Here is a 15,739-nt window from a genome sequence, read left to right as displayed (position 1 = left end):
CCTGGGTAGCTCAGTTGGTTAAGCGACTGCCTTTGGCTCAGGTTATGATCCCGGGGTCCTGGGATCGAGCCCCGCATTTGGTCCCTGCTCTGCGGGGAGCCTGCTTCTCCCTCTCCCTCTGCAGCTCCCCATGCTTGTGCTCTCTCTCTGTCAAATACATAAATAAAATCTTTAAAAAGACAGATATAAATAAGATATGAATAAATGAAGAATTATTCCACGCTCTTGGATGGGATGACTTAATGTATTTAATATATAAAGATGTCAGTTCTTTGCAAAGGAATCTATAAATTCAGTGAGATCCCAATTGAAATTCCAGCTAGATTTCTTTTTAGAAACTCAACAGTTGTATATAAGGCTGATGAGGGAGTTTAATGCTCCTTGAGTAACCAAGTCAACTTTGAAAAAGAAGACCAAAGGGTGGGAGAATAGGAACTTGCTCTATCAGAGAGTAATAGTAATAAAAATAATACAGTTCTGATAAAAGAAAAATAGTCTGATGAAACACAGTTGGGGGCTCAGAGAGAAAACTATTCTTGTCTACCACCACATACATAGATGGTCTCTAGCTGGATTAAGACCTAAATGTGTGAATGGTAAAGACATACAGTTGATAGAAAATAGGAAGGAGAATATTTTTGTGACTCAGAGATGGGGATGAACTTCTTAAACAAGATCCTCAAAGGACCAACCATGAGTTTAAAATGGATTTGATTACATCATAAATAAGCTTCTGTGTTCAATGAAAATAATCGTGAGTAAAGGTGGCAAAAAAACAGATGGGAAATTCAGGAATGCCAGTAGAAATATAGTCAAAGGAAAAAACCACTTGATTCATAAAAAGAGAAAAAGTGATATCAAGCCTCTGATGAGATGCTCAGACTCACTGAGGTTTACAAGAAATGCAAAGTAAAACAAAAATCATCACTTTACATGCATGCGATTAGCCCAAATTACAAAGCTGGAGCTCATGCCAACTACTGTGGAAAGCAGGGGGTGTAGAGATCCTCATGCCCTACAGATGGGCATGTGGACTGTGGGAATGTGCTGCACCATGCTGGAAAGCCAATGTCCTATTTGGTCCAATTAAGACTACACATATCTTATGACTCAGCCGTTCAGCTGGAGAATCCAGGAGTTTGTTGTGGGCAGGGTATCTGGGTGCCTGTCCCAGGGAGAGGCTGATATAGGTCTCTAAGGGGACGTAAGTGAAGATGTTCACTGTTTTTCAGGGAGGTGGAGGCAGTCTGGGGTCCCTCACTGAGAGAATGGAGAGGTACTTGTAATACCAGGCAATATTATAAAGCAGTTTTTATTTTAATATATATTATTAAATATTAATATTATATTAAATTATATATTATATTATTATAATTATATGAATATATCATATTATTATCTATTATCTATGAGATAATATATTAAATTATTAATTTTATTAATGTTAATAAATATATTATTATTTTAATAATATATTTTAAATAATCTATTATATTACAATAAATACATTATTTATTATATAAATATATTAGTCCATATTGAATAATTTATAAATATATTATTAAATATTAATATTAACAAATATAAATAGAATATTTATGTTATATTTTATATTATATTATAAAACAAGACTTGATATGTGTGTTGCAACACAAAGAGAACTTGAAACCAGACTGCTGAGTAAAATAGTGAGACAGGGAATGAGGTGTATGGTGCAATACAATTTGTGTACTTGGAAACATCTGCATACAAGACAATAATTGTTTTACAATAAATAAGTAGATACGTGCATGCATACCAGAAAAGAGCCTCGCATGGATCAATGGTGATGGTGCATCATGAACTGCGGACTTTGATTCGAGACCTAATGCTGAATTTACAAAAGAAGGCAGGGGAGGAAGGCAGGAAGGAATCAGAGTGGAGAGTGACACTGATCCAGGCCCTTCTGCTGGACCAGTTGTTGTCTGGTGAGGCTGTCTTAAGGATGGTCCTCCAAGAGGGCCGTCCAAAGCCTTACCATGCCAGGCTGGCCTCTAGGAAGTTGTTTGCTGAAGCATTCAGGGCAGATCTATCCATAGAAGCGTCCAGCCAGAAGGAGAGTGTGGAGAGGTAGCGGGATGAAGTTTGGAAATCTTACTTAACTAGTCAGGTGCCAGAAGTAGAGGGGCTCCTGCATGGTCTGGGATAGAGGTGTGTGCAAAGTTGATCCATGGGATCTGGCAAAGCTGTCGAGAGATACAGGAAAGACACCTCTGGGCCAACTCCATGGATGCTGTGCAGTGTGGAAGGTACTCCTTGTTCACCACTGGTTCAAAGGGGTTCACACTGGCCAGCTACACTGAGGCTGAAAGGTATATTGTAGAAACAATAAGTCAAAGTGAATTTAAAATGTAAAGTGAGGTGCATAGGGGCATAGTTAAGAGAACTAATTTGCTGTAAAAAGAATCAGTAAGGTTGTACATGTACTGAAACACTTTCCTAAAGGACCTGAAAATCTTGTAAAGTAAGGCTGCGGGTAATGAGTGCATCGAGACAATTCTCTGATATATAAATACTTACAGTCAATCTCTGTAATGTTTTGATTTTGCTATAAACAAAATGCCATTTGGATATTACTTTCAAGCCTCCCTTTAGGTATGTGTATCTATCACATTTGTTCTAGAAGCAGAGACTTTAAAATTTTTTCTTAACTCAGATCCCTTTATCTAGGCCAGGCAGCCCTGAAATAATTTATTTTAATTATTCATGTTGTTGGTCTTAAGGGCCAGTAAGTACTCAGCCTGTCACCATGGAAACCAGCGCAGGCGATATCAGGTTTTATCAATCTTTTCCATCTAAAATCCTCCTGCTGATTTGACTGTTAAAGATTGGAGACCCAGGCAGTTGCTGGAATGAGCTCCAAATATAACCCAATGATCCCGAGAGTCTTGAAATGTCACACTGGAAGCAAGGCGACCAAGGTGAACTGTCTATCCTTCAAGGATGCCCGCACACATCGGAAGTGGGAGTAGCCATGGATCCTATAAATAGACTTTTCCTCTCTCCATGGTGGGCGAAAATTTCTGGTCCACACCTAAACCTTCCTGGTCTATCTTATCAGGATAGATACAGATATTCATTATGTGGACCTCTGGAGCTCTGTCTTCGGGAAGATTCCTTTCACTGCACGCTGCACATAGAGAGTGGGCTAGTGCCTTGGTCGGTCAGAGAGCCTGGCAACGCTCAGTGGGGGGGGCAGATACGTGTTTTTTAAGTAACTCAATAGTAATAGACACTCACTTACTCAACTTTTAGAAGAAAGAAACACCATTCATCCCAAGCTGGCTTTTAAAAAATAAAGTGCTCAATTTTACAGACGATGTTAAAAATTAGCCCATGTGCAACCCTAAGACTAATATGTCAGCCATCATCCTTAGTATGATCCTGTCCTTTGGCAGTGGACCTCCAGCCTCCTCCCTGCTTCGTCCATTCTTGCTGAATGACACTGGCCCACACGACAGACTCAACAAGTGTTTGTTGTATAAATGAATGATTAACACCTGGCTGACTATTTCTCTCTTAAACAGGTTGCTGATGCAGTAGTTCTCAGACTTCTAGATTTCTCAGACCAGTAACATTTCCAAAAATATGTTTTAGGACCCACATGGTGCCAACTTAGAGTTAGGATTAACTACAAAACAACACAATCACACATAAACAGCTCTATGATGACCATGTCATAGGAGGAAGGCTTTTCTTTTTTTTTTTTTAATTTTAGAAAGATAGCAAAGTTTTAATCAAGAATAAAAGTAAATTATTTAAATTCAATGTATTTAGCCTCTTAAAAAACTTTTTACAATGTCCTTCTTGTCTCCTTTTCATCACAGACCAGTGAAAATCTTGTCACGCATCAGGATTGGTTCTTACATCAGTGTTTGGAAACCAGATAGAATCAACCTGCTTGCCTAAAAAATTATTGGGAGTAAATCATTCTCTCTTTTTTTATTCTCTGCCTTGTGTCTTGTATCAGTTGGCTTCTTGTTTGCAGCATTAAAAAAAAAAATTCCCATTCCTTTTACATACAATGAATGAGATCTACACTCCTCCCCCCTATAATTTACCTGTTTGCCTAAAATACTTTCTGTTGTAATTATTTCCTTCTTTTTTTCTTCTTTTCCTTGTGCTATCAGATTCTTGCAACTTTATGAGAATGGCTTTAAGAGGTTAGGTCTCCACTTATCTTTGCCATCTTCGAGACTTATTGCTAACATCTGGTGTTCTCATAATTCGTTTAATTCAAGGAGCTTAACGTGCTTTGCATAGCACCCCCTAATCCTCTAATAAATCATTTTTCTACTTAGCAGAGTGGGAGGCAGGTATTCTGTATCACCCAGCCTTGGTGATTTGGGCATTTAAATTTTTCCTAACAACTTCTCCCAAGCTACAAGCTTCTCCTCAGAGACTATGAAGTTGAGTGATGGGTCAAAGTTGCCTGGGGGACTCTTGAATATGAACTCTTGGCTTTATTATCCCGAGGCATTGCTACCTTTACAAAACAGCTTTGCTGAAAGGGCCTGGGAGCATTTGCCCCTCTATGGGCCCACCTCATTTTTGCAAGGAAAATGTGACTACAAGAAAACATTTACTGTTAGTAGTAAGACGCATTTATTGTTCATTGTAGAGAAAGGATACCAAAAAGGTATTATTTCTTTCTATAAAATCAGTTTCATGATAGCTGTACTCAGTTTGTTCTCTTTTGTTTTTCCTGGAAAGAGTGAACCCTCCCATTCCTTGGCTGGCTCTAGCCAGGAGATGACAGCAAACTATGCTAAGAGCGCCACCTAGTGTTTAACTTTGAAGTTACCGCTATGCCAGAAGAGACCACTAATTTTTTTTTTTTAATTTTATTATTAACATATAATGTATTATTTGTTTCAGGGGTACAGGTCTGTGATTCATCAGTCTTACACAATACACAGCGCTCACCATAGCACATACGCTCCCCAGTGTCCATCACCCAGCCACCCTATCCCTCCCACCCCCCTCCACTCCAGCAATCCTCATTTTGTTTCCTGAGATTAAGAGTCTCTTATGGTTTGTCTCCCTCTCTGGTTTCGTCTTGTTTCATTTTTTCCGGAAGAGACCACTAATTTTAAGTTTTGCTCATCTGCTAACATCAGAGTGTTTTGTGTGTTCTGCTGTGTTGATTGTTCCTTTTGATCTTTGCCTTGAAATTGAATTTGCTCATGACCTGGGATTTTAGTTACCCATATTGTGTATGCTTAAATTGTCCAGGTGGGTGCCTTAGCATATGATTTGCTTTTATTGGTTTCAATTGAGGACTGATGTTAAAAGATGGGTAAAATGCTCCTGATGGCCGATCCTTCAGGACTCATTTATTTCACCATTTCCAAGAAGTCTTCCACGACCTTTCCTCCAATCCTATTCTCTGCTGGGTGGTTGCACCATCTTTGCCTTTTTAGGACTACCCATACATATCACAACTCTTGTCACGGGTTCATAATGGGCTACTTGTTTCTCATCCAGCGGAGTGCAAGTTCCTCTAGGACAAGCATTGGGTCTCACAGTGTCTGTAGTATGCCCTGACCCCAGCACATGGGGGTGCTCGATCAATATTTGTCAAATTAAATGAATGAATGAATTAAAAGCGTTTTCTAAATAAAATGAAAGAGTGAGCCTAATCTTTTTCCTTGAAATTCTGAGTTTCTTCTGTGCTCAATAAAATATTCTGTCTTGAAATGGCTGAATTTAACAAAACTAACAACCCTCTGTAAGATCTGGTAGGATGATAAAAATCCTGATTTGAGGGCAAAACCTTGAATTCAAAGGTGAATGAAGTTCTGATGACAGCATACATTTGCCTTTCAAAATCAGCTTCCTTGCTTGGTCTTAATGTCACAAGGTGAAACATGACTTTCCTGGAGATCTGCTGCTGGTCTGGGATGAGTTCCTAAATCATTCTCCTAAATTAAAAAATTTAATCCTCTTGTTTCTTAAGAGAGATGCTCCTGAGCTAAGCTTAAGTTAATTAATCCCATGTGTGATATTGGGTTAAATTACCCGATCCTGCTAAGCAAGAGTCCTGGGGTCTCCAGTAGATGATTTGTGCTATAACATTGAGTAAAACCACACACTTGGATTCATCAATGGAAGGCTGTGTCTCACAATTCCTCCAGCAGAGGAGAGGTAGTTAAGAATATGAGATTTGGAGTCACATTCACCCGAGCTCAAAACCTGGATCTGTTATTTATTTGCTCTATGATTTGATAAATTATTTAAGTTGTGAAGCTTGTTGTTGCATCTGTCAGATGTGGTGTATACACACAGTACTGACTCGCAGGGTCGCTGTAAGGATTAAGTGAGTTATACTGCATACAACATGCTTAGCAGACTGGCTGGCATATGAGCAAGTGCTTAATACGAATGTGATGGCCAGTAAAGACCTGCTGTGGGCAATTCTGTACCTCAAACCTCCAGCGTGTAGCCTGGACATGAAATGCTCAGTTTATCCCTCAGGATCTGTTGACACGTGGCTAGTAGGGAAATGGCTTCTAAAGGCCTACACTCGCTCCTGGCTCTTGTTCTGCCCGACGCACCACGGCTGTCCATGCCACGGGCTCTCACCTCTCCACGCCTTTGTCTAGCTGGTCTATTTGCCTCAGGCAAAGCCCCTCTCTATCTCCACCCTTGGCTTCTTATTCTTCAAGACCCCACGTCACATGTTACTTCCTTTCTGGAGCCTTCTGTTGGCACCCAAGAATGACAGGTGAGTCCTTCCCAGGGGACACCGGGCATTCACTATTTTCTGTCTCCCCTGCCAGCCTGTGAGTTCCTGGAAGGCAGGGGCCATGCCTATTCCTTATCTCCCAGTGCTTATTTCATGCCTGGCATTTAGTAGGCCATCAGCAAATGTTTAGAAGAACAACGTGTTCGGTGTTGTGAACATGTATTACACCGAGATGGAATTCAAGAGAATCTCTCCACCTCTCAGCCTCCATTTTAGTTAAATCCCTAAAAAGAGCAATGCAAAGGGAATGAAGTGCAGGGAGTAATGACCTTTCAACATAGTCTAAGAACATAAGTGAGAGGCAGAGAGCTGTTAACTGTTAAGTCATCAATACAAGTGGCCCTTGAATAGAGAGACATAAGGGAAGTTCTCTGGGGACACTCCAGACAGCCAATGCAAAGCTGTGGTTGGGATGAGTTTAGCCAAGTACTTTGTCCTTTGACACGGACAGCCCTCCCTCAAAGAGTGGTCCACAGGGAGGCAACCTCTCCCATCCTCTGGATTTTAGATGCTTGGAGCTTTGAAACCACTGGTAATTTTTACCTTTCAAGTCCCCTGCCACTATTGTGTTAAAAGAGTAAAAAAAAAAAAAAAAAGAATACATGGCATTCAAAGGAATGTCAAGATGGGACAGATCTCTAGCATCCACATTGCATCTCCAAGAGTATATCCTCGGAGCTACAGAGGTCACTCTTATGGAGGGGTCAGCTGTTTCCTTTAAGAATATAATTACCTATGCATGCCTAGGAGTCTGGAGGGAGCTCCTAATTGAGATCTTTTCCTGCTCTGGAGGTTATGCCCAGTGGAGATGGTCTCCTGGTGGGAGAAGCCTCTATATTTTCTAGTGCCAGGTTCAAATAAGAGATAATTTTTGTCGTAAGACTCTCCAGTTCCAGGGGTGATCAATGCTGAGCAGAGTCAGGTCCTATACTGTCAAGGCATGTAAGGTGGAGGTCAAGGCCACACTTCCTTTAGAGAGTACAATGAAGAGTGGCCATTTCCTCACCTCTGTCTCCTTCCGGGGCATAAGAGGGTGAGCATGAATGATTCCCACCCCTAAAGACCAGACAAGGCAACCCCCCAAATTACATCCAGCATTGCAGGTTCTGTAAGGATGGATGACATTCCTTGCCCTGGTTAGCAGCTATCACGATTGCTGACGTACCTCATTTGACCTGAGCAGGGCACACCCAGATGGAGAAGAAGGGTCAAAGACCACCCTCTTGGATGCTGGGTTCTGACAGTGCCAGCAGATGCACTGAGTTTGTGCCCTAGATTAGGGCCGCAGATAGTACGTGAGCTTGGGGAGCACAGGCTTGCCAGGAACTGCCCGAGCGACCACCAAGGAGCTGGGCCTGTCTCAGGAATGCAGATGGCGGGCCAGCATTCGTGCAGCAGAAGTCAGTGGAGTCAAATGTCCCTGTATTGGGGACTACTGCGGTCTCCGGCTGTAAGCACAGAGCAATTGATAGCTTAGAAGCTTAGACAGTGGCCATAAGTTTACAGAAAGGGGCAAATATACTTCATCACAACCAGTCCCAAAGGGAGACTCCCCCCGGCCCCAGCCTCCCAGCTCAGCATGAGGGGAACAACCCCGAGGAAGAGAGCAGTGGGAGGAAGGCTAGCCTCACCAGCTCTGTGGGGCCCTGGGGCAGATTTCCATTCAATACAATACTGCAGATTTAAAATGCACAGGATTGAGACTTGGTGGCCAGAATGACACTGTTTTAATTACCAGAAATAAAAAGTTCATAGAATTGGATTGGGATGCTTTAAAGGGAACCACCATCCAGGAGGAAGTGGGACCTTGACAGAGGACAAATGAGAGCAATTACCTGGGAGAAACCTCACTTCTCACTTAGACGCTAATGAGTTAGATTCCTCCCTCAACTGGTCATATGTGCATCTATGTATGCAGGCATATATGCATGTAGGTAGTTGTACTCCGCTTTTTCTAAAAATTATTTAAGGCAACTTTAAAATATGCGTATGTACAAACTCTTGAGTGCCTGTGACCGGTACCCTGACTGGTCTCGAGTTAAGAACTTCCTGAGAGCATAAACTCTGTCCATTAAATTTGAACGTAAGCCGGCTCATTGCTTTAGCCAAAGGGGCATAACAGAACTCCCATTGACAAGAGTAACGGCTGGCTGTGCTAAAAACCTAAGTGTTAATCATTTTCTCTGTAAGTAGGCTACTGTTAATGAATTCATATTTTATACCAGTAATGAAATGTCCACAGAAATGTTTCCCAGCTGTGGCCTTTCCGACATTCTCCTAGATGTGATCACTGCCGTTGTGGGGGTTTGGGGAGGCGTCCGCTTCCCCTTGGTGATGCCTCACTGAGCTGGAAGTAGCCTGTCAACTCTCCCGGAGCTGCCCGCCGAAGCTAATGGAAGAAACCATTCGAGAGGAGGTAACTTAAAACAATTTTTTTTTGAAATAAATTTAAAGTTACAGAAGAGAAAATAATACAGAGTGTTCCCATATGCCCTCAGCCAGCTTCCTCTAAGGTACTTGAAACATCCGGAGTGCATGTGTCAAAACTAAGAAATTAACATTGGTACAATCCCACTGACTAAATTAGGACTTCACCCAGTTTCTCCAGGAATGCCCCTTTCTGCTCCAGGATTTGCTCCCAAACTGCATTCTGTTGCCTTGTTTCCATAGTCTTGCGGGAGATAACTTCCAAGATGAGGAGTCTTTTCCCGAAGTCCGGCTTCCCGGCTGCTGGGCTTGGCGCCAAAAGTAAGGGCTGAGGCCAAGAATGTGCCGCGCAGGCCCCTTTCCCGGAAGATCGTCAGTCCGCCGGAGGTGCCACAACTGCCCACCTGAGTGGCCTGCGCCCTTCTCCATGTGATGACGTCACCAGAGACAGGTTCGTGTGGCTCCCACGGCTTTATTCGGAATTACCTGGCTGGAGCAGCGAAGTGCCGGGGACCCACCGCCATGGGGTTCCCGAGGCTGCGCGGCGCCGGGGGGATTTCACGTCCGGCCCCGCCGACTCCCATTCTTTGCCCGCCTTTACCCTCCCAGCTCCTGCTTCTCGACGCAGGCGTTTGCCTCTCTGCTTTCAAATCTATTTCTCTTCTTTCCTGTCTGCCCTGTATTCAGGGGGCTAGTCCCTGTGAACTACATGCCCCAGACTCCTTCGCCAACGGGCATATGGTTAGGTTCGGCCAAAGGGAGGGACTGCCAGATTGGGGAGCAGAGGGAGGAGAGATTTCCCCTTCTACCTGTCTGCTTTGGGTGGGGGGCAGCTCTGGGAGTGGCCAGGCAGCCCCACACGGTTTCTTCTCCTGCTGGGGACCCTGGCGCTGGCAATGGTTCCCTCCAACACTCAAGGGTGTAGATACTCTCTGCTATTGATAATCCCTGGTTTGCTTCAATGCCCCCATATGGCTTTTTGACTTTTCCAATGCCTTTGTAATAACTAGTTCTTGATATTAAATTCCCTCTATGGAACTACCTGGAATGGGTTCTGTTTTCCTGACTAGGATCTAATTGGTACCTACACCCTTGTCATTGCTTTCCCATCCCTCCCAGGGGCTAACAGGGGGACTAAGGGGACTCCCAGGGGGCTAAGTCTCACTTAAACTGCTCAAGGGATTTGTCATCGCAGGCGGCAAAGGGGATCTGGCCTCGGTGACATAAATGTGGACGGAAAGTTCTATTTTATTCCTCGACCTTAGGCTCTTGCCAATAACTCTTAATGTGATGTGGAGACAAACATTGGTCTGTATTAGATTAAACCAAGAAATTGCTGCATTCAAGAATTTTTGACCTACAAAATGGCAATTTCACATGACTCTACTTAATAGAAAAAGAAGCAGGTAGGAAAAGACAGCAAGTAAACCATCCCTGGTGATTTACAGCCAATAATAAAGCTAACATTTACTGTGTGTTTACCATGTGCAAGGCAAACTCATCCATGACTCCTGTTCTAAGTGTTTTATGTATAGTGAATCATTTAATCTTCAAACAACCAAGCAAGGTCAATATATTTTCTCCCATTTTATGGTTTAGGCATGGCGAGGTTAAGTTACTTGCCCAAGGTCACATAGTAAGTGTCAGGGTTAGGATGGGAAGCCTCAACCACTACGCTATTCATTGTCTTGATATAGATGTTATAAAATTCATTTTACAGTTAGGGAAGCTGAGAAATAGATTAGTTGGATAACTTGCTCTAAGTCACACAGCTAGGAATGTGCTAAGATGGCATTTGAACTCAATGCCATCCTTAAATGCTTCCTCCCTTCCATGGGCAGCCTCTCCGGGTTGTCCTGTGAGGTCTCTTAACACTCCACTTCACTGGATTATCTTGTCTTTGCCCACAAAAAATAATAATGTACATGTTTCAACACATTCTACCCGCACATCAATCTCTTACTGCATTCATTGAGTTTCCCTCATTGTGACGCCCGGCGACCTTATCTGTGTAGACAATTCAGAAAGAAATGACTGTGGTTTGCATTAAGATCCCTGACATAAGGGATCTAAGTGTCTCTTTCAACTGATAATGCTACACAGGCTCACTTCTATTCTCACTCCCTCTACAAACTCCTTAAAAAGCTGGGTATTTAATAATGACCTAGCTCACATGGTTTATAAGCATGTTTATGTTATACAAGTGCACTTTGGAGATAGTACAGATTCGGTTCCAGACCACCACGATAAAGCGAGTATCACAATAAAGTAAGTCAAATGAGTTTTTGGTTTCCCAGTGCATATGAAAGTTATGTTTACACTATCCTGCACTATATTAAGTGTGCAGTAGCATTATGTCTAAAAAAAGTACATAGTTAAAAATAACCTTATTAAAAAATTTAAAAATACTTTACTGCTAAAAAGTGCTAACCATCATCTGAGCTTTCAGCGAGTTGTATTCACGGACCACAGATCACTGTAGCAAATATATAATAATAATGAAAAAGTTTGAGATATTGTGAGAATTACTGAAATATAATACAGGGACATGAAGTGAGCAAATGCTGTTGGAAAAATGGTGCCAATAGACTTGCTCGGTGCAGGGTTGCCATAAACCTTCAATTTGTAAAAAACACATTGTCTGTTCGGCACAATAAAGCAAAGCGCAATAAAATTAGAGATGCCTGTATTTGTATGCTGCCAAGAAGCCGGCCATTATTTCTCTGGACAGTATACTTCTTGTCTGTTTTGTGGCAATGCCAGGCAGGGTCCCTAAGGTATCTCTGTCCAAAGATCCCGTAACCCAGGTAAGAGGTTAATACCATCTATCTTGAACAGCAAGGGGTTGTAGTATTTAAGTTAGCCACAAGAGGGCTCTATTTCTTTATCCCACAGATCACTGCAATAACAGCTTTTGGGGCCACAGATGTGAAATGCTATTTTGGACACAGTAATTAAACCACATTTAGTGCAATTTACCAAAAATAAGCAAAATGGTTTGTTTGGTAGAATAATAAATTCTGTCATTTCTTTAACCTCCAAATACAAAGAGGGAAACCTTTTAATAAAACGAATTTGTTTTCCAGCAAGCATTCACAGGACTTTCTCCCGTTCCTATTTGGATGGTGACATTTGAAAAGTAGCAATTCCATATTAAATTCTCTTAAAAATATCTCTCTCCTTTTTTTTTTTTATTTTTTGAAACTAGGTGTCCTAATAAATCTTTCTGAAGATTTGATAGTAAATGAAATGCCAAATAATCTTAAGCTTCCTTCTAACACTGGGTATCAGTTAGGGTCCAGTCAGGAAAACTAAAACCACATTTGAGACAAACAGTAGCTACACTTTTCATGAGCAGAGCATAATGTATAGAATTGTGAATCACTATGTCATACACCTGAAATGAATGTAACATTGTGTGTCAATTCTACTTCAATAAGAAAATTTCTTTAAACCCACATCTGATATTTCGACAGAGGGAGTTTAATATGGAGAACTGATCGCGCAGGTGTGAGAGGGCTGAAGGAACAAAAAGCGATCATCGAGGTCATCAACGTTATTACCGCTGGAAGTAGCAACTGCTCAGAGATGAGGAAGCAAAGGGAAGCAGGTGGTCTTATTAAAACCTAGACACTCCGGGGAAAGGATTTTGTGCTGATACCTCTGAGAGGTGCAATGAGGCTGCTCTTGGCAATACTGAAAGTCAATGCCAGGGTGAAGGGTCTTTATGAGGCAATGTTCCTAGGAGCGGTAAGTCCCCACCCTATCCGGGCTCTAGCCTTCTGACATTCCTCTAGTGCCCCCTATTGGCAGGACATAAGCAGGAGCCAACAGTTAAAAGGGCTATGCTATAGCCCCCACATCACTGCGAGGAACGTAGAACGGTAGCTTCTGAGCACAGTTCACCGCCTTGGCTACTCAGCTACTAAATATAGTATCTCAAGGTATTTGAAATTCCATATAAAATAATAACTTTTTGCTTTGGCTATAGATGCTACCAATTTCCATTACCTTTTACTATGGGGCATAGAGGTACTAAGAAATACCGTAGAGAATCCCTTGGGTTTCAGAAAGACTTCTTGTGTAATAGAAATCCGACATCCCTTAGTAATGGGGATCCACCAGTACAGTAACCCCCCCTCCACCAGCAGGGTTAGGAGCCCTACAAGGCAGACCGGCCGTCTCAACTTCCAAACCAGTGGAGCAGTGTTTGTGTCAACTGGTGGAAGTGTTTCTCCATTAAGAAATCCGGCCTTGGAACCAGAAGAGCCCAAAGTTACAGGGCCAGAGAGCAAATGTTCTGTGAGTGGATATTAGGTGTCATAGTGAGAGAAGCCACTCCCACCTCCGCCTTTGATTCCTGGACTGATGTCACAGGTTTTTTTTCCCCTGCAAATTGAGTTCCTTGGTCAGAAGCAATGCTATGCGGAATTCTATGCATGTGAATAAGGCATTATGCAAATTTGATGGTGGAAAGCTTTGTTAAGCATGGGTTTTGTAATAGCCAATACTCATCTTGGCAGAGAAAAATCCATTGCCCCGCAATGTCCTAAAAATCTAGATCTGCCCTCTGTCCTGCCCTTCCCCCTCTTCCAGATTTTCTTCTTTGTTTCAAGGAGAGGTTTTCTGTTGATTTGAGGACAGATATTGTATGGGCCAAGAGACTTACTGACAGTGAGTTAGGTTTTCACTATGCCTACATTTCAACTTGTGTCTCTGGAGGAAAATGACAAAGGACAATGGGGTGAAGGTCACACATGCATTTGGAGGCAAATGTTTGCCTGAAAACAGCTTGACCTCAATCTCAGTATTTATTTTCCTAAGCAGAATGATTTCATGAAGAATGGATATTCCACACCTATGCACATTCAATTATGATTTACAGTTATGTTTACTCTGAGGAGGAGGAAGTATGCAGTGTAAATATATTGCTTTTACTCAAAAGGACCAAGAACGTAAGCAATTTTCCTTCTATTTGTTTAACATTGTTATGGCAAGATTGTTTCTGTTTAATGTTAGTTTTCAAGATGGTGATACCTTCTGATATTAGTGATACCAATATCAGATCCAATAGTAACCCTGACTAGTATTTTCAAAGGCATTTAAAGAGCTGTAAGCTCACTCCACCACTGGATATTTTCAAGCTGAAACGACAAAGACCAATTCCTAAGGGAAGATAGATCTATAAGACACAGTCCCCAAGCACCAGTCCAATTCCAGATGGTCACTTGGTTTCTTGCAGAACAAAGACTCTTCTCCTCTCCCTCCACTTTGGTTGATTTGACTTTTTCACATTTGAATAGCTTGTTTTGTATTCAAAATCTCATCACGCTTCTTGAGTATGGAAAGAAGAAAGTTGAACTATTTTTTAAATATACATAATCATGAATTTTTTTCAACAAAAAGGTACCGAGGACCATTTTATACCAAGAATTGGGGTTAGGCACTGAGTGTACCACTGTTATGAGTGTTCTTCCAGGTCAGACCAGCTTTAGTGGACTGATAGGATAGGATCAGAGTAACTGGAACAAAAGGGCAATTCCCTGGTTCCTCTGCTCACGGGAATCCCAGTCTCATCCTAATCCTACTCTTTCTGGTCTGGAGTGTTCTGTGGGGTGTGTAGTCTTCCTCTCCCTGTCCTCTCTAGGGTTATGCACCTTGCATGGCTGAGAATTCACCCTCTGTGACCTCACTTCTGGGGACTACGTAAGCTATACACTGGTAAGCACCAAATGTTGAAACCAGAAAACCTAGGTCTGTTGTCAGATTCAATGGGTGAAGGCCATGCCAGAAACAGGAAACCACACTAATGAGGGCAGGAGCCTGGTGAAATGACAAGCAAAAGTCCGAGATCTTGCCTTGCACAGGGCCTGGAGGCAGGGCTACCACCCAGAATTCTTCAAGTTGTACGCTGCCAGCTCCCATGGGCTCCCTTCACATAAATCACCATGTGACGGGCACTCCCTCAAGCTGCATACTGCCCAGCCTGCACAACTGCATGAGCTATGCACTGAGACCTATTTTTGTTTGCTTGGTTTGTTTTTGTCTTTGTCACTGGTGCCACTGCGGTACATGGAGGACATTACTTCCAGGCCAGGATAGAGCAGACACCCCAGCTCCTTCCTCATCTCTCCATCATCTGCTCCATCAGAGTACCTCATACTTTCCCATGTCAATGGTCTTATCCCCTCTCAGAAGCACCTCTGTGCTTAACCCTTGATCTTACACAGAATCTAGTGATAACTGTATTATATTTATCTCAGACTTATTAAAAAGGTACATCTTCCTGGAAGAAGGCAGTCTGACTATTTCTCCCACTGTGGAGCACTCAATGGTCCTCCACACCTGTTCCAGCTCGTAGCCCCCCTCACCCTGGCCCTCAACAATTGCCTTTTCTTGGTGAGTGCTCTTCTCATCTGCTACACATATAAAATATCAGATGAACATCTATTTCTCGGGCCTTCAGAATTTCCCCCTCCCTATCAGCACTCAGCTTCTAGTTACGTGTCTTTCCCATGGGGATAT

This window comes from Halichoerus grypus, chromosome 3 (genome assembly GCF_964656455.1).
Source record: "Halichoerus grypus chromosome 3, mHalGry1.hap1.1, whole genome shotgun sequence".
Classification (NCBI taxonomy): domain Eukaryota; kingdom Metazoa; phylum Chordata; class Mammalia; order Carnivora; family Phocidae; genus Halichoerus; species Halichoerus grypus.
The sequence above is the reverse complement of the archived record's forward strand: the minus strand, read 5'-3'. Positions refer to the sequence as shown.